This window comes from Ornithodoros turicata, chromosome 1 (assembly GCF_037126465.1).
Source record: "Ornithodoros turicata isolate Travis chromosome 1, ASM3712646v1, whole genome shotgun sequence".
NCBI classification, from domain to species: domain Eukaryota; kingdom Metazoa; phylum Arthropoda; class Arachnida; order Ixodida; family Argasidae; genus Ornithodoros; species Ornithodoros turicata.
The window spans coordinates 11098299-11122629 of NC_088201.1; the positions used below are offsets into that span (position 1 = coordinate 11098299).

The 24331-nt window shown below is 47.5% G+C and overlaps 1 protein-coding gene across 4 annotated transcripts in view; it reads left to right on the plus strand.

Moving 5' to 3' along the window:
- LOC135377466 (uncharacterized) overlaps window positions 1–16572 on the plus strand; it is a 76612-nt gene extending 60040 nt beyond the window's left edge. For all 4 annotated transcript variants that reach the window (XM_064609875.1, XM_064609879.1, XM_064609878.1 and 1 more), the window contains exon 3: window positions 14391–16572. The gene's annotated coding sequence lies outside the window, so the exon portion shown is untranslated. The remainder of the gene's footprint in view (window positions 1–14390) is intronic.
- The last annotated feature ends 7759 nt before the right edge of the window (window positions 16573–24331 follow it).

Genomic DNA, 24331 nt, shown 5'->3' on the forward strand with positions numbered 1-24331 from the left:
GCGGAAATGCGACATTTATAAGCATCATGACCATCTTGCATTCGACGATCCTGATCGACCAGCGGCATGGCCGAGCGGGTCAAAGGTGGTAGCCAAGGTCGTGCTGACGACTGGGAGGTGGTGGGTTCGAATCCTACCACTGGCTGTGCTGTCTGCCGGCAGACTTCCCAAGACGCGCATACTAACCCCCCCTATCCCTAACTCCTCCGCTCATAGCTACAGTTGCTCCGCGGCGCTAACATTCCGAATGACTAGACTAGTTTTACAAACGACTTCTACTGTAACACAGTGACAGTCGAAGCAACACGAAGCTTGCCCTACACTCTTAAAAATGAACTTCACCGCATAGCACGCTCCTAGCAAACCATCATCTCGAATGATATCGTTATCTTCCCTGATTTGTTGAAAACGGGAGGCGTACGCCTTTTTTGTGACACTTATGCTGTTCATAATTGTCACAAAAAAAGGCGTACGCCCCCCGTTTTCAACAAATCAGGGAAGATAACGATATCATTCGAGATGATGGTTGGCAAGGAGCGTGCTGTGCGGCGAAGTTCATTTCTAAGAGTGTACATTCTGATCGCTTCAACCTGGAAACAAAAGAAAAACATTGTCGAAATTTGACACCGCAGCAACAATTGTCCATCGATGTATTTATGTCATTTCACTAAACAGACCCACTCCGACGTTGCCACCCGTTTTCGATATCATGTTCGCTTGTCGACGGAGCAGCACTCCAATAAAACAATGGCAAAAGCACCCCGAGGAGGTCTGCCGCCGGTTCGTCGCTCCCCCATCAGCCCGCGAAAGACGGGAGCACACGCAGTAGCGCCAGCGAAAATTCATCGCGAAGCCGGCCACGAAATCCATCACGGGCTTCGCCAGGGCGTTCTCAACCGGCAGCTACCGCGCGCAAAACCGGTCTTCGGAACCGGAGGAGCGGTCGCAGCCACCGCCAGTTCTCACGCATAGCCTTTCCCATTGATTCAATCCTGTCCAGTTGAAAGCGAAATTCGATAGCCTTTGATTTGGCCTCGATTGCATAGACATTTCTGGCGACATTCGTTCGCAGTGTTGCTCTTCCGTCACGTCGCATCGGTGGACTGTGCCAAAGAAGTTTTCCAGGAACGAGGCGAAATACGCGTGCCTAACGGACTATCAGATGAGCCGGCTAACCGGTCCCTGCAACTTTGTGCGATTATTCACGCGTTTCAGATGTCGAGCTTCTCGCGTTGACATGGTCGCCTTCCTGGCCTAAGTTGAAAGTCTCACCAAATTTACACACGCAGAGTCACCAAGTGCGTTTATTGTTTGGACCTGGTGCGTTTATTGACTTGGATGCTTGTTCTTTTGCTTTATTCCGTGTTAGCGCAGCGAAGCAACTGTGAGCGGGGTACAGACGCGAACAGATGGAGAGGGGAGAGCAGGAAGGAATGGGACACATGAGCGTCCTGGGCCCTCTTCAGGGGGAACTGTGCCGACATCCGTGCGAGAAGTCTGCCGGAAAACCCAGGCAAAATCTCAGCCTGGATAGCTGCGGATTGAAAAACAGGCAGAAGGGTTTCTGAACTTGAATGTAGTTTGTCGCGTTTGCCGAAAGCATCGCTGTTATACTCAAAAAGTGTGGGAAAACAAGTAGCCGTTGTGCCCGTGCCTCTTCGTGCATTCTCAATGACGTCTGACCACTGTTGATGAAGGATGCATGTGTGAGGCGCGGTGCACCGAGATAATTCTGTAGGTATACTCGAAACGGGAGCAAAAAGTTTCATTATTTACATTTTGCCTGGCTATACAATGTGAGCAAGACAGACGGACCGCACAGTAGGGCTTTTTGTATAAAGCACACACACAACAAAAATGAAAAAAAAAAAAGCACGGCGGGTTAACGGCATCAACAGACGCCAACCCAAGTATATACTTAAGCGTCCGGAGTGAGATATTTAGCAAGAGTGGTGGGAAACCTAACTGCGCGGAACCTGCAGTCGAAATACCTTGGCGGAGTCGCTCGCCAGCGCGTGCTGCTTCGCGGGACATATTCTCGCCCATTACTGGGACTGTGCCAGGATGCGAGAGGGGCGAATTCGCAGGAATAGCCGCGAGCACAACACGTCCAGATGGGGAAGTAAGGCGTGGGAAAAGCAGTGGACCACTATGGGGCGCCGAACGGGCTGACCGCTCCATGGCATTCTGATTTCGCCACGGTGCTGGTACTGCGCTATTACTTAATTTCTTACAAGGGTAGTTTGATGGCATTATAGCGACGTAAGAGAGTTACTAGGCCCTTATGCCGCATCATGCTGCGGAACTAAAAACTGGACAATCACTTACTGTAGGACATGCACATGTGCAAAGTCTGATTGTCACTGCTGCTTTTGTGGTCATGGGCTTGGCTCTCCTAAAAGTTAGGTCCAAGGTTGAGCTGTCACATTGCGCCACAATATAGGCCCCCACGATCTGCAGGGATGGGATGGTGGGGAACGCCAAGGACGAAAGGGCGACGTTGGACTGTCTCCTTGAGTGTCAGTATCTTAAGAAAAAGGGAAGCCATAAGGGAAACTTGCTTGCAAGAAGAAAGAACATATGTCCAGCACATATGTCTTCTATCTTCTCTGCGCGTCATGCCCGGAGGGTGTGTTTGGCAGCTGGCATTGTTTAAACAGTCTTCCTCCATCAAGATACATTGAATATAGTTCCATGGCTGCGGGGGTTGTGGACCGTCACATCCCCCGTCGCGCCCTTGCTTAACGAAAGCACAGAAGAAGCGAAAACAATCCCTGCGGATTAAAGGCGTCCATGTTGTGGCTCAAGGTCAGAACTTAGTCTCACACCAAACTTTCGGGAGAGCCAGCCCATGACCCCATAGGCAACATACACTCTATACTTGCGTACTCGTTGTAGTAGCTGATGACTGCCCCATCTTCAGTCTCAATAGATGGTGCAGCAGAAAGCTACGAAAGCCACGTCCATATCTTATGCTATAGGTGCTAACAGCTTTCCATCCTAGAAACCTCCGCGCCAGGCCCAAAATTAAGGAGCCCGGCTCTTAGCCGCAACTCCTTCTGCTTCTAACGAAACGCAGCTTTGCAATCGTGAGCCTCGAGCATTCGTCCCGCCTCCATCGCCCGATCGTCTTGGCGGAGGACGTGAAGAAGCGCGTGCATCATTCCCGGTAATCGCGAAAAACACAGCGCCGCTTTCCGGCTCACGCTTTCAGCTGCTGCTGCTGCTGCTCTCCAGGGATGCGTGGGAACGGCGAAAACCGAAGGTGTAGGCGGGTGAAACTGGCCACTGGGCCGGACAAACTGGTTTCAGTGACCTCGTGACCCCTCGCGCACGCCTTCCTCCCCCCCCCCCCCCCCCCTCCGGACTCGTGATCCCATGTTCCGTCGGCACTCATGGCCAAAACACGCCCATTTCCAGAAGGAACTCCGGTGGCTACAACAACCAAATAACAGAGATTAGAGCTGTTCATTCTCCAGGCTGAGAGAGTCCCCTTTCTCCTGCGGTGAACTAAACGTGCCTGCTTGCAGAATAAATCTGGAAGCTAGCCTTCCGACATGGTGCCCCCGCCGAGTACATACAAAGGCGAGACGTTGTACGCCACTTTGTTTTGCGGAGAAGTCAGGTGCCGCCGCGATGGAGAAACGGCTCTTGTGTGCATACTTCGCTGACGGCGCGCTATCGGCTAACAGCACTCATTCTTCGTTTGGCGACGATTCAGTGAGCCGGTGCAGAGGGACCTCTCCCGGAAAGATCCGTGCAGGTCGGCATTTTTTGTTTGTTTGTTCGTTTCGGAGCTGTTATACACGACGGGATTAACTAGACACCCTGGCCGGAGTAGGTATGCGCAGTATATTGACATCAAACAATATACAAACAAAAAAAAAACGAATATAAAGGATATAAAACGCCTTTAAAGTGAATCTCAGAAATGAACTTCACCGAATAGCACGCTCCTAGCCAACCATCATCTCGAATGATATCGTTATCTGCCCTGATTTGTTGAAAACGAGAGGCGCACACGTTTTTTGTGACACTTATGCTGTTCATAAGTGTCACAAAAAAGGCGTACACCTCCTGTTTTCAACAAATCAGGGCCGATAACGATATCATTCGAGATGATAGTTGGCTAGGAGCGTGCTGTGCGGTGAAGTTCATTTTTAAAAGTGCAGTTCAAACATTTCAATGACAGGCTTACTGAATACCGGCCATCTCGCACGACATCACTGACGTATTATTCGCCATTGATTTCGATACAGTCTCCTCTTGTTCTTGTTTTACCACGACAAGAGAAGAGAAATGACTGCTGTAACTCGGCTTCCAAAACATCAGCTGCACTCTTTCCTTCACTGGCAAACGAGAAATGTTTCCTTCAAAATCTCCCTTCACCAAATCTTGCAAACGACATTTATTGCGATCCGATCCTGTAATGTATCGTACATTGATTTTTTTTGTGTTTTTTTTTGTTTTTGTTTTTTACTTTCCAACTCTTATCTTGCTCTCGGAAACTAGCCATATACCTTCCAGTGCACGAGATTCGTATAGAAAAACCTTACCTGAAATAGCGCCAGTTTATATATCGCCCGAGAACCATAAAACGTGACCCAGCGACAAAAGCCCGCGGGCAGCTTCTCGCGAAAAATATCGGGAGTGATTGCGTCACGTCTGCGTGTGTGTAGTGTTGTTGTTGTTGTGCGGGTAGCGTTTAGGTAGGCCTGATGAACGTCTTTACCCAACAGATACCACCTCACGAGCAGGCCAGATTGCTCCCTAATAATGCGAGGCGATTAGGGAGCACCTGGAGGACAGAACCTGTTGCACCGCGCTACGAGAAACGCTCAAGGCACGCGAAGCGGCCATTCTCTGGGCCGCAAGAGGACATTACGAGTACGAAATCGCTTGTTAGGTATACGAAATGGACAAACCATCTCGACCAACGATTGGGGTATCTCGTGCCGGTATGCGCTCGGTCGGAGAATATGCAATCCCTTTGAAGTACGCGGCGAAGTGAAACTATATGTCTGGAGTCAGATGGCTAGGTTGCCCGGTGGAAGGTGTATAGGGTATAGGTTGAAAATGAGCGTATAGCCGTTTTCGATGGACACGCACGGAACTGTACCGGAAGTCAAGTACTTTTTCTTTAATGTGTTGGTTGGGGAAGTTGTCTTGGTTAAAAGCTAGCAATGCTGTACAAGATGCGTGCGGCCTTTCCACGCTGCAAAAGTTCTAATTCGGTCGATGCACACCGTACGCCACGGGTATTACGCGAGTGAGTTTTAGTGCAACGTACGCTATCGCCTTTGCGTACGTAAGGGATAGCGTTGGTGGTCCTGCGCAAGCGCAAAGTATAAAGAGAGCGCAGTGCGCAGAACCACCACGCTATCCCTTACGTACGCAAAGGTGTTAATGTACGACGCACTAATACTCACTATTATGGCTCCTTGTGTGCACCGGAAGATAATATCTTCACAGGTAAATGTATCGTGATGATGGGGTGCTTGATGCAAACATGAGCATATGTGGCAGGTATCTGCTAAGGTTGACCATCGTAAGTCACAAACATTTTCACGAGTTGCACAAACAACTGTAAACGTAATCTCGGAATGTAGTTTGTTTTCGGTCTGTAAATGTAACAGCGACTCAGAAGACAGTGCCTCGACAGGATCAAGGCAAGCGTACACCTCCCTTACACTTGCTTGAATGGACGTACCTCAGCGTCTCATGTTTATCAATGCTACTCGGTAGGTCAGAGAATGTAAAATGGAATGGGTGTCAACAGAAGATACGTAGGTCGTCAAATTTTCGCTATGAAGTTCCCGAAATTGGGACGAAGCGGCCGTTTCGTTTTCGTACGTTGGCAGTGAACTGACATCGTATTTGATTGACACTGTGCCGCGCAACTATACTGAAACGCAAATATCACGGTCAAGGTTAAAACACACGCGGTCAAATGAACAGTCATAACACACTGTCTCTTCAAACCATTCAAACTGCTCAACCAGTGCGTGCCTGTGTGGGCGGCATTTACTTCTCTATACCGCCCACACTTCGAAACAAAGAAACATATCTTTGGGGTTTTGCAAAATGTCGTTTTCTATGTAGCAATTGCTGCTTATATTTGCGCGTCAGACAGAGATTGTTCCCAATCAGCTTTACGTTGCTGATATACAGCAGAAATGCTGAGTAGCAAAATATGCAAAGACACGTTGAGCAGGTTGGTCGGAGTCCACAGTCACAGGGAGCAAACAAAACGTGGCCAGAAAAACAGTTTGAGAAAAAGTTTGAGCTTGTGTGTGTTTGTTTGTCGTTTTTTGTTTGCTCTCTGTGTACGCAAAGGCAGCACAAATTACGGACCATGTTCAAAGATTGTATCTAAAGAAAAGCACTCATTGTAGAACAAGCGTAGAACAAGCGTAGAACAAGCGTAGAACATTGGCGGCATAAATTGTCTTGCCGTTTCCCTTTGCGTTTTCTTTCTTTCTCTATTGAACCTTTCACTGTCTTGTTGCGAATCGCTAAGCATCCACCTTCAGTAGCCCGACAATGACGAACAAGGAAGAACACCACGACAAAACGAACCGAAGATTTCATAAATATTCTTAGAGCCTGAAACCACCGTGTATACCTCACTTCATTTCCGCGTTTAAAGCTACCGCAGAGTGCATGAGGTACAAAAACAGGATTTTTGAACGGAGACCGCCCGCTGCGATTATCCTATCTCTATAGCCCTGGAGACTTAGATAAACTGATTCTGGGGCCTCATTCAATTAGCACGAGTCGCGAACTAACCCCGGAAGTCGTTGGTTGTGTGTGGCGGTTTCTTCCGAAATGTCGCCGCTCCTCGACCATAGCAGGCGTTAGTATCAACAGACTGCAAGGAGATAGGGCATGTAGGACGCACGCAAACGTCCTCTATCTCCGACGTACATCCCCCGTCGTAACTCGCAGTTCAAGGGTTTAAAACAAGGAATGACAACGGCACCTTAATCTCGACAAACCGAGCTCTTTTCGTTGCGAAATCCATCGACCCCTCCGTATTTTTTGCTGTTCCCCCCCCGCTTTTCTGTCCCCCTTTTGGTCCTTGATTCGCCCTTCTTTTTCTAAAAAAGCCGAAAGATGTCGTCTAGAAATTATCGTGTTGTCTATTGCAGTTTCGTTATTTCAGAATGGATTAGTAAACTCGTTTAACGTAGCACGTAACACAAATCTTAATCTGTTGTGACAGTTTCACGTTCGTTGATTGCTGACTACCGAGGATGCAACTGATTAATCATGATTGCACATGACACAGTGCTTGAACACGCTGGAGCTCCTCCTAAAAATATACACTATACAATATACGCCAGTCTATGTGTCTATGTGTGGTCAGCACACATGATGATGTGTGCTGACACTTCAACGCACGTTGAGCATCTATACAATCCTTTACAGAGCTTTGATAAAAAAAAAAGAAAAAGAAGAGAAACGATGAGTGCAGCACATAGATGTCGGTTTTGCAGTTGAGAGCATGTAACTACAAGATTACAATTAAGTAACTACAATTACCTCAAATTCATTAATTAACCGTCCTTAACTAGGGGATTTCAGACTAAAGCGACATATCAGAATGGAAGACAATCGTCGTTGAAAGCCATTCTATACTTCTAAAAATCCTGAAACGAGGACGCGCCATGAAATATCCATCGCTAAATTTCACTATGCAAATCAGACGAAAGCAAAACCGCGCGCCTCAGGAGCGCATGGCCTTCGCCGACGGAATCTGTACCACAAATCGGTTAATCTGCCCAGCAGATCAGCACCTACTCCAATCATCTCTATCGCTCCAAAGCACGTGGCCCTCTGACGTGGAATGAGTGCTGTCCTTCCTCCGCTCCCGATCGGGGAGGTTTCGGTTCACTTTGCATTGCGAAATTCGGCGATGGATATTTCAACGCATGTGCGCGTTTCAGGATTTTTTAAATAAACGGCATGGCTCTCAACGAGGATTGTCTCCCATTCTGCTGTCTCGCTTTGCCCGAAATCCCCTAATTAAAGAGTTCATTAATGAATTTTACGTAAGAAGTTATCTTGCTGTTACATACTCTTTTCGAGAGAGTGTCCCGCCTGGCCGTATAACTCAACAACAACAACAACAAAATTTAAAAAAATAGAGATAAAACGACATCTATGCTGCTCTCATGGCTTCTTCATAAAAGATCCGTAAAGGATATATATATATATATATATCTTGAAGAGTTGGAGTTGGATCGGACGGCTACGCAATTATAGTTGAAATAAATGGGAGACAGAAGACGAAAGTAGGGGAAGTAACAAAAAAGGGGTTTATTGAAACTTAAAAAGTCAGGGTGGATGTCTACGTTACGGCGGAAGCTCCTCCTTTTATAATTTTTAAGTTTTAATAAACCCCTTTTTTGTTACTTCCCCTACTTTCGTCTTCTGTCTCCCATTTATTTCAAGTATATATATACTAGGGAAAAAATAGCTGGAGCTCTTTGGCTGCACGTATAGCATATGTTTGTAACGTATATATATATATATATATAAACGCACTGTATATTATGCACACGAGCACCATCAGCTGATGTGCCGATTAACTGTGGTACCGTCGAACCTGCCAACATCAGTCGTTTATACGTAAACTCGCAGGACCTTTTTGCTAACAACTCAAACACCGACGTGGTATAAACCGGTAGCCGCATTTTCAGCCATTCAATGAAAGCTATTCTGCCCCACGTGCAAGGTGATCCGGCTCGCTGGACAGTCCCTTTACGTGCTCTCCGTTTTGATACCGTTCGCAGATATGCAATGACAAGGCGGCCTCTGTCCCTGTATGCAATGACCGCGAGCAAGCTCCCACCACAGCGGGTGGAATATACACGGGCGTGAACATGCAGCGATTGAGTAACGTTGCCCAAGGGCGTCCATTTCCTTGCCACGAGCTGGGGGACACCCGGAATCTCTGACGAAATCATGTTTGTTCCGAGATGTGCGTTGCCATTGTGCAGGTTTTCCTTCCATTAGCATTTCACTTTTTCCCTCGCCCATAGGACGGCTCTCACGTCGACGATAAGAGCCTGGGGATACCAAGTCGTTCCTCCATATCGCCTCCTCCGTCGCAAAGAGATTAGCCGCTAAAAAATAAAACCATACAAATCACCGTGTCAGGGCCCTTGCTGCGTTGAATCCATTACTTTGGGTGCAAAAACGGGCCCGCTGGTTCTCGGGGCACTTGGGAGTATAAAAAAAAAAAGGAGGAAAGATGATCATTATCGTGATGGCTATCTAGTCCTACCGGCTGCCGGTCCGGCACAACCGCGTCATTCACATCGAACGTTCGGCAGGCTACCTCTTTTTGGACGACCAAATCACACACAGTGATTTACCTGGATGGCCGGTGAGCCCCCCCCCCCCCCCCCCCGACGAAGTTTTCTTTTTTCTTTCTTTCTTTTTTTTCCCACGGAACGAGTAAGCGCTAAAAGAAAAATGACACGTTCTAGAGGGCGATTAATTTTTGTGTTCTTTTCTTTTTTGTACGATTAGGCCCCTCAAGAAAGTGTACCAACAGTGGTAAACTCTTTTCACCTGCACGTTCTTCAATATAACCCTATATTCTGTAGCTGAAGTCGTGGCTTGTTACGGCGGCCATAGGTTTTTATCCTGACTGATTTTCTCAACTCACAATCTAACAATTCACGTCTTCAAACACGTTTCTGCCAGAAAAGTGCAAACAAACATACAAACAAAACGTTATTTTTTTTATTTTTTTTTGTAAACAAAATACGCAGCCTTTGAAGCTCCCGAACCCCCACGGAGTAGCAGAGTTCCTTTCATCGCCCAAAAGAGAAAGCTATGCCTGGGGCAAATTTTTCGTAAAGCCTCTGGAAGCATCCAGAGGAGTGGGCGGCATATGTGTGGGCAAATAAAAATGACTATACGTAACAAAAAAATAAAAAAAATAAAAGAAGAAGAAAAGATACGAAGCCGGGCCGGCAAACTTTCTCACGTGGCTGGTTGATTGTGCGGGCAGCTCACGTAGATTGCGAGCAGGGTTCACGATGCCCTCCTCCCCAACATTTTTTTCGGCGCCCCCCCTCGCAACTATGCAGCAGATATATAGACACATAAGACACTCGGCATGATCGGTCTCTCTGGCTACTGGGCAGCAGCACCGGCACTCCCATGTTCGCCTTCACGAAGTCGATTATTAACCGTGGCTCGGCCCACCTCATCTCCCCTTCAGCGTTTCTCATTATAACGAGTTGCTTCCCACACTTTGCATGCATTCAATTCCAGACGAAAGGAAACAGCTACCAGCAGACATCGACCTAAAAAGGCCTTTTCTTTCGTGCATCGTGATTTTGCCGTGGGTCCTGACACTGTAATTAATACGGAGGAAGCAAGTAGGCAGGACGAAAGTGATCCGCTTCAAAGTGTTTGCTCCAGTTCGGTTGAATTTCCGATGGCTTTTGTTCTGGCAAGGCCCGGGAGCGGGACGGGTTTTTTCTTGTTTCTTTTGCCCGGGCTCCATCGTCGCCGGGAACTTTAACGCTCGCAGTATTACTCTGGCTGTATATAGAGTGGCGTGTGGCTTTATTCGCTATACTTTCTCATTCTGCAATGCGTGTAAATTGTAAACAAAAACGCTTTCTGTGGAAGACTGTCGTTATGGGGGCAACGCTTAATGCTTCCTGGGAAATCATCCTGTGCAGAGAACACACGATACAATAAATGGAAGTCCTCAAGCACATACTGCGGCACTGTATAGTGAGTACGGTATACGGCGACGTGCTTATTTGCGTGGAGGGCAACCAACCGTACTGCACTGTGCTATAGTCACTTGGTACAAGTACCGACGATATGTGTGCCTGTGGATCCAGTTGCCATGAAATACTGCTATCTGTTCTATACTTTACGTCTCTGCGAGATCACGTTATATTCACCGTTGAGGGGTGGTGACTCCCGCCTCGAATTACTGACGGTTGCGGGCAGACTACTCTTACCTTCAACTTTCTCCATTAACTGTTTCCCCCTTGTATCCGGCCATCCGTTATATGCGGAATTCCCAAGTGTACTAGTTGCAGCTTCATTGGAGATCAACCACACCAGCCGCTTAGGCACCTGTTGTCTCAACCTGTCTGTGGGACGGACCGCGCCTGCGGCATTCTCGATTTCGACGCGTTGCACATGTCTTCCCTTCGATTTAAATTCTATCCCAACGCTAGCAGCATCTTTCAACGGTCATCACCTGTCTCCTCTAACTTCGTAATCCGTTAAGTTCCTCGACGCATGACCAAGTATAAGAATTATCCCCGCTACATAATATCTTATAAAACCTTCGTTAGAAGACCGCACCCCACGTGCACTTAAGAAATAATGGGTCATGGCATAACAGCTGGATGGCCGTGACTCGCTGAAGTACTTTAGAATCTGAGCAATAACGGGCCAGTGACACCTATTTGTGACCTAACGGCTGCAGGGGAAGTCAGATGGCTAACCGTTCATGCCAGAACATGGCTCGATTCCATTCTTCACGACCCGCTCCTCAAGAGATAAGCATTGAACAGGAGGTCCAGGCCCATCATGGTAGCCGAACTACCCCATGTCGTTTGCGATGAATTAAATTTCAATCATGTCTGTCTACCTCATTTCACCCTCAGTATCCCTAACCACGTGAGCGCTGGGACACACTATTTGCAGACAATGTCCGCCACAAAAGACCGTGGTCTCCGTCGGCAGGCGGGTCACGCGTCGGTGTCATCCAATGACAATGCGCTTCAAATGTAGCCAACCGTGAAATGGCACACGTGATACAGGAATCACTGTCAACAGAGGAAAAAGCCCGCCCTTTCTTTGGGGAAGTGACGGCGTAATTTGGGGTCATTTTGGACCTCTGGACTCGACAACAATAGCCCCGCCACCGTACCTCGGCCTGCCACCTGTTCTAGGAACTAAGGGATAAAGCGCGCCAAAATCGTTTCGCGCCTAAACGGAAGTAATTCTCGGCGTGTCCACCGTCTATTTCGATCGGCTAACCTGGGAACTGTAAGACAGCACGTGACATAATGATCGAGAGAGGACGTGACACCTGATGTACATGAGTTACACGCACGTTGGCATTGTGTGCTGGCTTCGTACAAAACCTGAGAGGTCTCGTAGGGTCATCATTTTTCTTCGTCCACTTTAAACCAACGTTGTGTTGATCCTCGGCCCATATACCAATTGTAAAACGTTCAATGAAAATATGACTAAAATGGCCTTTACTTCACACTTGCCACTTGATCAACAGTGATTCTCCGGATTAAGTTGTGCTATGCCACGCAATGATTATGATCACGATGACGATGATGATGAGTTGTGGTTTTATGTCGCATGAACGACTACGGCCATGATGCGCCAAACAACGGTAAACAAAGGCACGCGATGGGTATTACGTGTTGTCACATCTTGTAGGCTGTTTTATATATATATGCATACTGAGGCCTCCAACTCTTCGTCCGTCCGTGCCAAGATGATGCTATCTGGAGATAGTTGTCACAAGTTGAAAGACGCGGTGAAGAAAATAGATACAATGTCCTTTGTCTGCGAAATTCAAAAACAGCTCCATTCCTTCCACCCCTGCTCGTGGCCAACAGTTGCACACAGTGATCCGTTTTCGTCATCAACACCCCACGACAAAGCCCTGCGCTCATTACCTTGCTCTGTCTCCATGACGTAGGGAACGCTCACAAACACGCGTCGTCCCGCACGAACAACACTGTTTACACGCGCAGGTGCCTCCAGAAAGGCATTGGCAAAAAGAGTGCGCATGCCACGAGCAGAGAGAACCTCTGTGCGTAGTGTTTTCTGCTTTTTCTTTTTTCGTTATCTTTCTGTGTCTCGAATTGACGGCACGGAGTCGAGTCTATTTCCAGTTGGCAGCCAGACTCTCGCATTGTGTTCGAGGGGTTCCTTTTTGAGTGCAGTCTTCCCTCGGTGCGGGGGTGAGAAAAATGATGCAGAACCTAGACGTGGTTGACATCAGAATAGGAGCCCAGCTTCGCCTCCTGGTTCTTGAAGGAGGCCCGGAAACTTTACTTGACATCTGTTTGCAAAGCCTTCTAACCCCTTCGGAGCAGGTATTCGTTCTGTGCTTATGAAGCGGAACAGATTCTGCTGATTCAGAAACTGCTGATGCCAAGCGGGGTGAAACCACATAAAGCGTGACTATCCTGCCATGCTTTCACATAAAACGGAGAGTAAAAGTAACAAGGGAGGACGAGCTGGCATATACTTCTTTAACACGCCATCAAGTTATTCGTCCTATCGTCATGGATGATTCTATGCAGTGTCTGGGGACCTTGACGACCTCACGTTGTCCCTGGAGACACAGCCGCACCTTTTCCAAAGCTTGCCCGGACACCCGCTACGAGACTGGGGACGTGTCGAAGCTCTTTTATTATACAAAGTGGGTCAAGCAGACATTCATTTACCAAGAGATCGAACACCTCACCCACATAGTCATTCTGCGAAGTCAAGCAGGCTATGCTGGCCGGAGGGCCTTCGTCGCAGAGCGGGCGTGGGCGACGTCGTCGCAGTTCGAGCACTATAGAAATGGTGGCTTTTAATAGCTGAGCCCTATGCACTCCATGTTGAGAAACTGGCGGGTGCTTCTTAATCGAAGTGGCCTCTTTGTAAGGCGCGGGCGGCGGATATTTTGGAAGCGCAGGTACAATCGCACTCTCAGAATAGTTTTCTTGCGCTTGGCTGTGTTCCAGAACCGGCATCGCATGCCTCCTGGAGCCTTTGTTCGCCTTCCCGGTGTCTGAACGTCCCCCATCATCAAACACTCAATTGATACGAGAATGTAACACGCTATGAAATAATGGAAGCCTCCATATCCATGGAAAAACTGCTCTTGTACAACGATGAAAACTGGGTAGTATCGTTCTAAACCAGACTTGTTCGATACATCGGTAAATTCATTCATTCATCATACGTTAAAAAATGTTTTCATTGGGATGCGTTCTGGAACGAATAGCGCTGATTGATGTGAACCTTTTAATTGTTGGTGTATAGCCTTTGGCACATACCCAGCAAAAGTGGACAGACCCTCATTTCCAGTGAAACCGAGTCAACAGCTTCCCTGTCAATAAAATAATTTGTGGAAACATGCCAAAAGAAAACTCGCTGTTCAACATCGCTTTCGTCCAAAAGCTCACTGATAACACAATAGCCCTGTTCCGTATTTTAGCTTCAGCCGTTCTTGTAGAGACACGCCCAACCATATTTACCACATGCCAGCATTGAATAACCATCATGGCACTCCCCTTTCTACAAGACATTTGCTCATGACATTCGGTGTGAATAATGCGCCAAATTGTATCACTTACAGTCACTTCTTCCCTCCACAGGCTATTTCGTCCAAAGAACTCAAGACGCCGTCCCCTTCTGTACAGCCCCACTGGTCAAAGGACAAGTCTAAAGAGCAAGCCATGAAGCGGCCATCATTGTTGATATCATCTGCGCCGTCGCTGGCAAGTCATTCAGTCGTCATGCAAACGGACGCAACAGCCGCTCACAAGCGCGTGTGCGCTTCCAAACCAATGGTGTGATATTTCTGTACATATAGGAGTTAAGCATAGGTTGCGTTTTATATTTGCTCATACCCGTCATAAGTCATGCGTAGGACGCGTCTTTTCGAAGGCATTTATTGCACCTTTCACACATTGCCTTTTCTTTATGTTGATTGCTCCCTTATTGTTCCCACCTCGTCCATGTTTACACGCGGCTTCAAAACTCAGGCACTCCCAATCAGTGGCCAAAGTGGCAGGATACTCAAAAGTCCCGGTTGCGGAGCCCCGTGCGCCTTGTGGATTGTTCACATCTATGTTTGTTTTCCCTGTTGTGAGAATGGCACTTTTTTCTTTCTTCCTTTGCACCTGTGGCGCAGACGGCACGTTGTTAATACGTACCACGATCTCTTAGTCGGACAAGGGTATTTCTTTATGGTTGCGCAGTTGAATGGGTTTGCATTGTTTGAATTTAGCGTGTAGACTCTGGAACATGCGGCCTTGTTTTTGTGTACAAAGGCATCCGCGCAGTGCTACCGAAACGGCCTTTGATTCTTGCATTTGTAATGTAGGTGTTTAGATTTTTGTTCAGTGCAAACTTGCTTTCTTCACGTAGTCTACCACCGTGTAAACGCAATGATATAACATCCTCCGTTGTGCGTGCCTTTCCATAGAACGTCGCTGGCCATGAACGCGCTATGGCTAAAAGAAGACTAGTGCCATTGCCCATGCCGCGGCAAAGCTGGATGCCTCAATTGTAAGGATATGACAGACCGTAGTAGGAAACATAGAAATAGGTACTGCTCTTCCCGCTTCACCATTCGCGTGAAATGCTCATCTAACGTAGTGGCTTTGCGGGTCTTTGTACAAAAATTGCGGGATTCTGAAGTACAAAGACACCTCAGAGGCAGGTGTAAAATTGTTATTGTGCGATTTCTTTTTGTTCTTCTTCCCTGTGATGCAGTTGCGAAGAGTTTGTGCTCACATTGTACAGCACAAGAGTTTGTTCTTGTTGGATTTTCGGTCTTTCTGTGTTTCGTTGTCGTATTCTAGTGCCAAATAGTTATCGTTTCATGTTCAACTACTGTCGTGTACTGTTGCGCAGTTCCTCTGTACAATAGTGTCGTGAGTTCAGGGACCGTTTGTGTGGGATTGATTCATGGTGTGCCTGAGGTCGAATCGGTAATGCCGTTCAAAGACGTCCATTTTTCACAGAGCACCACCTGACCAGCCTACGCGATCAGCCTAGTTATCAGCACCAGTAACATGGCCAGAGTATATAGGTTCGCAAGATACGAAAAGAAAAGAAGAAAAAAATATTCGTCGTGCCTGCATAAGCTCTTTAGGTGTCGCTCTCACACTACCGACGGCGTCAATTGCTCAAACTGTTACGTAGAGCTCACATCAGCCCCTGACAGCTCTATCATTCGTACCCCTCGCCCTTTCCAAACTGTTACTCCTTCCCGCGGAAGCGAAATGCAAAAACAACGGTTTGCCTAGCTCTTGCATTTGCTCAAGTTGAGTTTGTTGTCCGCGACAGTTTTCCCATCTGTCGCTCTCTGGATGAATGTGTCCACTATAGGCATTAATTACTGACTGTAGAAAAGAACCCCTTGTGATCATCTACCGCAACATTCCGAAGTTGTTGTTTTATATCGCAGTACTTTAAAGGTATATATATTTATAAGAACGAAAGTGCTTATTTATGTGTATATTTTAAACATGTCGCGTCGCCTCCTGACCTGCAGGTGTGGCCCCCACTCCCACTAGAGCAGAGGATCATATTATTGTACTACACTTCCATCTTCTGCTCACACCTTTTTCTATCATAGTTCAATATAGTACAATGTTGGATTCTAAACGGCCTTCGTATGTGTAAAGAAAGCCCAATCCCGGTGATTTCAGGCGCCATGTTGACTCATGCACCAACTTTTCCCCACCTACAGGAGGCACGTTCGTTCACATACCTTGTACGTGTGTCAGCTTTTGCTTTGTTTCGAGTGTTATAAAAGAGGACCTCTGAGTTGCTGACCATTCCTTGTCTTTCACAACGGCCTTTACACCCAAAAAAATCTTTCGCGATGGCACGACATAATGCCGTCGGAGCGGCCACAAAAGCTGCTCGGACAAAGTTTCCTTTCATTCCTGAACACGCGTATGCATCTTTTTACCAGTTTCACCGCACCTGTTCGTATCGAACTGTTTGCACTTTTCCATAGTGTTCTGAATGTATACCTGTGTTCACTAATCCTTTTTTACGCTTTTATCCACCCTTCCCAAAGTCGAGCTTCAAATATTTTGAAGCGTCTGTTAAAAAGGAAATATCTTGTTTTGTCTCAGCGATACAGAGCAGAAACGTACCTCAATACACTTCAACCATTGTGAACACGACGGAATAAAACATTTTTCCAAATCCAATCATTCTCATGCGTTTTTCTTGGCCGCACACAGGGCACTCTATGTCGTAAAAGCACGTTTCTCTCCAAGGTAGGGCACTGGAGGACAGAGCATGAGCAAAATTCGAACAAATTCCTTGGCGTGAAACATTACGGACAACTGGACAGAACATACTGGAAATATCAGACATGTCATTACAAGTGATAAAACAGGGCCCTGATCTTGAGCTCTCACATAGCGATCGCTATATTTAAAGACGGGAGTGCGAGAATGTGTAGAGCATGTTGGTTGCGACTGAACACTGTGGAGAACGCTTCCGTGTGTGTCGTCCTTGTCCCTGTGCGTATATATTTAAAGTTCGCGCGCTCCAAAGCGGCTTTGATTGGCTCGCCCAAGAGCTCGTGGCGAATCACGGGCCGAAGTGATGCATTTAGCGCGCGTTATGGGATAACGACAAGTTGAAGATCGGGCCCCAGGGGAGAATAACAAAACTAAAACCTGGGTATGTTGAAGTTATACCTCCATAGGTGGCAAGATCTCGGCGGCGAAGCAACTGCTGGCACATTTTCTCTATAGAAACATTGTTTGATAATTTTGGATAGTTATGGCTAGCTCACTGTATACGTTACTGCCAACAAATCATGATTTCGCTAATTTGTGTAGTAGTTTGAAATGTTGAGAAACAGAAATCTCAGCTCATCGCTGCAATGAACAAAACCACGTATTAACACATTCAAGTACCAATATTTACCTAGGGGCCGTCGAACCCAGACCTCAAAGTCGCCCGTCAAAAAAAGAAAAAAAGGAGAAGAAGATGACGGAAAAAACGGGTAAAAAGGAAAGAAAGAAAGGCACTTCATAGAAACAAACGCCTCCCTGACACGTCATGAATACAGTCGACATTGACCCTTCAACGGTCTGTTACCCCGCAAAGCGTAACACGATCACAATTTCCCTCCTATTTTTCCTCTGGACATACCCAGCCCAATAGTTAAGCGCAAATACGGCAGTCACTTGCGAAGGAATCGCGGCGAAGCCCACGCTTGACTGACAACCGGCGTGCACGAAGTCAGCCGTGGCGATAACCACGCATGCCTATTGCGGACAAAAGGAATTCCTTGCCGTGCGTGCATTCCGTTTTCCCCCCTCATGTCTTCGGCGGCATCCGCCTGACGCGTAAACACGCCATGGTAGAACCAGTCCTCCGCCCCCACGACGGCAAGCATCATCAGGAGGGACCGCATGTTGAGCAGGACAGCCGGCTACCAGGTAGTGCCCGTCGTGCCTCCTCACATCCGACCGTGACGCGCGGGGGCTCCCGATGGCTCCCGACGTCCGCAGATGCGACCCCGCAGAGACATCATCGGGGACTACCTAATGGCTTCCCCGGCGGCCTGTCGTGGTCCGTGCGAGGGACGCACGTTCGTGACCAGGGGGACCCGCTCGGAGGCGCTCATAAATTTCCGGCTAGAGATTCCTTTGAGAGGCCTATTTCGAGAAATACGACTTTCACAGAGACAATCTGAGAATGAATGATAACGGCGCTCGAAAAATATATATATATATATTTCCAAGAATAAGATTCCTATGGCAGGTGCTCCGACGAGCAATCCAGGGACTTTGGACTTGTGGTACGACCACGAGGCACATGCAGGAGGGGATAGCCGCGAATGAAGGGCAACCTAGGAAATGAGCCTTGGAAAAGAACTTTCGTAGTTGGATAACGACAAAATCTTAAGACATCCTTTTCACTCCCCAACGGTTTTTGTGTTGTTTTAGTTAGCGCCAGCCGTTGGACGTATCCCGTATATAGGGTGTAATATTCAGTTTCTACTGAGACGGCAACGCTCTCGTTTTTCTCTGGCAATGCCATTCTTGAGGTGAAGACAACTGTATGAGCTTGGTAGCATGTTAGCCAGAAAAATATTTCGGGGGGGGGGGGGGGGGTTGAACCACCTAAATCCCCAGTGGCTACGCCCATGCAGCTTGGCACCTGAGGGAGCACTGCGGTGTACTCTTATTTCGCGAACAATCAGTAATGGAGGCAAGAGCGCACGTAGTGACTTATCATGTTGGCTGCTGCATGTGAGTGTGGCTAACTGCATGAAATGCTGAGGAATCGCGTACCATGTCCAAATGAAAAGTAACACGTTACACCTTGTGGATGTTGGGATACAGAGGTGGAAGTTCCGTGACCGCTCGGTACCGGTCTACATATCACGAAAATGCAGTACTGAAAGCCATTCCTTGGTTTTGTAGTGACACATTCGATTTTGGCCAACTGGCTCCAACACGAAAGGTTGCTGATTTGTAAGAATGTTCGACGGTGATCCAGTAAATAATTGGAGTTGCATTCACAGACAGCATGGCTCTGTATGGAAGAGGTTTGTGTACTTGACTCTATACATCAAGGGGACCGTTTGCTGACAATCACTCGGGGAAAAGTGCAGGTACGATGCTAAGAGATGCGAAGTTTATCCTTGTACCGATCTACATATGAGTACTTATTCTTATCATAATTTGGCCCGCACAGTCCACCTCAAACACCTGATTCCGAAACAAACGACTTCTCACTGCTAAACGGTTGACTTCGATTGTTCCCCTTGATGTACTTACGCCTCGTGAATAAACTAAGTTAGCTTGTTGCTTCATGCCGGTTGCTACAGCACAGTAGTTAGATTTTCAATGGAAACGGTGCAGCTGCAGTGCTGCCGCCTTCGACCTTGTAGTCCATGATTACATGCAATCATTTCGTCCACGAGCTGACAGTCATCGACGGCTGGGTACAAGCATGTGCGGGAGGAAGAAGCGAAGGCATCATCTGGTGCAGTCTTCACTTTTGTTCCGCTGAACAGCTCTTGCAGACGACATTCGTAATCCGTTTGACGCACGCTGCTTGTCATCTTATTCGACCTCGTTTCCTTTCGGTCGCCGCCCCTCACCTGTGCATCCGACAAGACAATCGTGGCCCCTTCTTCCGCGTGTTGTTTCGCACTGAAGAAAGCGAATATGCAGGTTATTGGCTTTGCCGACGCACGCTCGCACACGTGTTTCGGCCTTTGTCCCGGTCAACAGCGGAATGACGAGTCTAAAATGTTGCCAAAATTAGTGCTTAGACATTGCATAACTAAATAAGTTTAAGGCTCGTCATTTCGCCTTTCGCAACTCACGGTATAATACATCCTGGTGTGACGTTTGTGAAGTGTGGCTATTAGTAATCATGAAGTACTTTTCAGTATAACTTGGTAATTGTTACCATCGCAAGAGAAAACTACTGTGTGCCATGCACTGGAATCTCGGCACGTGACGCACATTGGTGAACATCCCGCGCGGAAGGCCACACACGTCTGAAGGCCAAGCTGTCGCCAGTCATGCTCGAACCCAAAAACCTTTAGATGAGTGAGAGGACAAGTTCCCCACTGAGCCGCCAAGGCCGGTTTTCATAATAGTCTGTATTAAACTGAGCAGAGCAGAAACAGCAAGGTGTGGCGCGCTGCTGTGCAACAGCGAAGCTACTGGCAATATGATGGTTGGGTACATTATGTTATCACATAATTAAATTATTCGTTAAGAAAAAGATTTCAGTTTGTGCATTCCTGACCATAATTGCGGAGGGCTGGAAGGACGAATGAAATAATCTGTTCTGTGCGAAATCGAAAGATCTGTTTAACGAGGAACCTACGATAAGAAAAAAATCTAATAGCACAAAACAACACTGCATTGACGAAGCAATTCAACGTTACGCGTCTATTTTCAATTTGGAATGAGTTTCCCCACGTGTTTTCCCCACCCCTTATCTTTGATGCGAAAGTTTCTTTTTTTAACCGTGGATTTTCTCACATTCCCCGCAATGTATAGTGTAGACCTTGAGTACTGTCGGCTAAATAAACAGACGTAGGCGTTTGAGGCCTCGACTGAGAATAACAGCAGCTTCTGAGCACACAGACTCCAGATGAGATCTCGCCACCATGAATAGCAATCGGTCGGTGCTGACGTACGGACGGGTTAAAACCAAACGCAGTCAAAAATATGACGTCCGCGAGGCCTTAAACTAGAAGGGTATTTCCCAAATGACCAGAAACAGCATCGCCAATGCCGCTCGCCGACGTCCCCCCCATCGCTTGCGGCGAGTGATTACAGAAGGCTTGGAGGGAAGCCAACCAAAACCGCTGGCCACCACTTGCTTCCGCCTTTGCGTATAGTCTTCATTTATGAAGACGCCACCAGGGGGTTTGATGAGGCCACAATTCAATGACAACATGTGCATGGAGTCAAGGAGCACGTCTGGTTTTCCTAACTGCGAAGATATCTGGTATATAAACTGCTTTGTAGTGTATTCGTTACGATTGTACTTGGAGGCATCAGGCTGCCTGTATACCTGGGAAAAAGATGCCCTTGTTTTCCGAGTTAAACACTGAAAGAAATTTCATGTCATCTTGCTTGCTTTTTGGATGTTCTTGAAAGATTGCTAAAAAAAAAAAAAAGCCTCGAAACTATACTTCAGTGTAAAGCTGCAAAGGGCTTGCGAACCATGCATCAGGAAAATAAACCAGTCAGACGAACCAAGAGAGTAAAATGACAGACACGAAGAGTAAGAAAGTTAGATAGTCGTGTCCTCCGAGCAGAACACTCCCTCACCCAGCTCTCCGACCGCAGCAGCGAGGTCACCCACAAAAACTACGCTGTCAAACCTTCCACTTAGTTGATTCGGTTTTGTTTCGAGCTATAAGTACGTGCCCATTTTCTGCAAACCCTCATCGCTGCAGCAGAAGCTCCCGCGGGGGAAAACACAACTGGTGATTACGTGGCGTCGGTGCCCAACCCATGCCCGATGCCAATATACTTGGTCCACGTCATGATATCAAACCGGCGTCGCCTTCCCTCCTCCACAGGTGCATGCACCCGCACAAACCGTGGTATGCGCCTGCATTGCCCCGGAGCCAGGGAATTGGACGGACCCCGAAAAATGGCCCTCAAGGGTGGGCGGGGAGGCAGATTTACAAAGTTGGAGGTGCGCGAGAACGCCGACTTTAAACTTACAACCTCCCCCTCAGCGGAAAAACAAGAAAAGGGACGTTTAAGGCTGCGGCAAGGAGGCTCGACATGCCCTCAGCTTCCCCCTACCATTACGCGTAATGATAGGTGACCAGCGCGCGTAATGACAGTTATGGGTATTCAGGTAGCCAGCTCCCAGTGCGAGAGGGGAACTTGCTCGGCTTTCTTTTCGCTCTGTTCGCTTCTGTTCTCCTAATGGAAAAATGAAACTGCTTTGCGTAGGTAGTGGTTGACACGTTATGTCGATGTGAGGGACGGTCGCGGGGACGAAAACGGATGCGTGTTTGACATGCTTCGCGATTTGTGTATGTGTGTTACTCAGTTCCTGACTGAGGAGGGTGGATCTACGCGACGAAGAAAATGCTGCTGTCGACAACATATATATATGAGGACGTAAACCTACCGGACATTTTGGAGACCGAGTCTTCGATTTGATTGTGCACTGTGAGAACATTGCTGAATGTCTGTCAGCTCTGAAGAGCGTGGCTAATGGAAGTGGAAAACTACACGCTCCATTTTCGTCCATACCACTCGGTGGTTTAGGCCAAATATGTGGACACGACGATAAAAGAAAGCGTAAAAGTATCGAACTGCGAGCCAACTGATAGATACCATGGTATAGGCTGTCACCGACAGGTATATATGACCGAAGTCTTCGCAAAAACAGCACGGACCTTCGTCCGCTTCCATAAAAATCACTGCTATCGCACGATGCAATTTTCGTGTCTGGAGACATGTCTTGAATCCTCCTGCGTATGATTCACCAGTTTTGATTCCAAAAGTGTATTGTGACACGCTTTCGGATCTGAAGGAGAAAATACCAGGACGATATGTGACACTGTTCCTGAAATAAACGTAACACCCGAGTAGCAAATAGCGGTTGTTATAGGTGAAGTCACACAATGTTTGATCCTTATGGCGGACTCATCGTACGCAAGCGAGCGAAGCTCTCCTTAGCGTTAATCAGAGCGTGACGGAAACAAGCCCATTTTGCGTGAAAAACGCGCATCTTTTCAGTCGTCCTCGCTTTCCGGGCGATGATTGGCAGTGTGGTGGAGCCGAAAAAGCGAAAGGCCCACCAGCCCCAAATTCCGCTAATCTCCCGGAGCAGCCCGGCAACCGTGAGGAGTGGCCGTGAGATAGGTCACGGCGCCCACTCCCCTCCAGGTCCTTTTAATCAGCTACTGTCTGCCCTGTGCTGGGATAATTACGTTTCGGGAACCTGTTCCCGTGTTAGTCACCTGTCCAACCCCCTGTCGCTTCCCTCCCCGCGCAGGGTTCTCGATGCACATTTATAATGCATTAGGTATGGCTGGCCTCCCCCGTTGGCTTTACACACATTCCAACATCCTCCTCGCCCGAAATCAGCGCTACTTTTATCCGCGATCACTCGAATTACGGAACACTTACGGGCCGCTCTCACGCAGCTTTTCGTGTTAATGCTTCTTCTCTTTTTCTGAATATTGAATTTCCAATAGCTAAGGCCTTCACGAGAGTAACACATCATAACGAAACTTGATATTTAATGCCGTTGTGAGAGGCATAGCGTGCGGGATGATATGTTATGACATAATGAGATTTTGTAATAACTTCCTTCTGTGTTATTGACCATGGCGAATTCACACAGGAGAAACGGGCATGCGTACCCATGTGGGTTACTGGTAAGCAGCCATCAGTATAAAGTCTGAAGAAGTATACGTAAGTACGGATCGCAGTGAAGAACACCCTTTGGTAAGATTGAAGAGAAACAAATGAGCACCTGTCCTGTGTGTAGCGTTGCCAAGCGCCTTGTCTTACAGCTGTACCACGATCTTTTGAAGGCTACGACTGCTGTTACGGATGGACAAGTCTCGAGAAGGCGACCGTGTACTAAATGCTTCGGAAAAACAAAATCCATTGATAGATCGGGCCTAGTTTGCTGAAGGTTGACTATTTTGTTGTGTTTCTTGCACTATACTTCCTTTTCCTCATTGCCATCCATAATGACATCAACGCCGGAATGCAATTTTCTCAACCCGACCACCTAAATTTGTAGGCAGTGATAAATGAGAATAATGTATCAACATTACATAGAGTGCTGTGTTACATAATGACGGGATACAGACACATCCATCATTCGACCAGGGCTAATGAAGAAACTCGTTTCCTCGTGTCGCTAATCGTACCATTGCAGTACCGAGGACGATGGCATTGCTTTCCAGCCATCTGTTTGGAAGTCCAGTAAGACAACATCTGGTCTCTCTCTTCTTCTTTTGAAGAAAGGGAGAGGATTCGCTTTACTTTCGCGTTGACATCGCCGTACTCATCATCAACATTGCTGTCCTGAAATT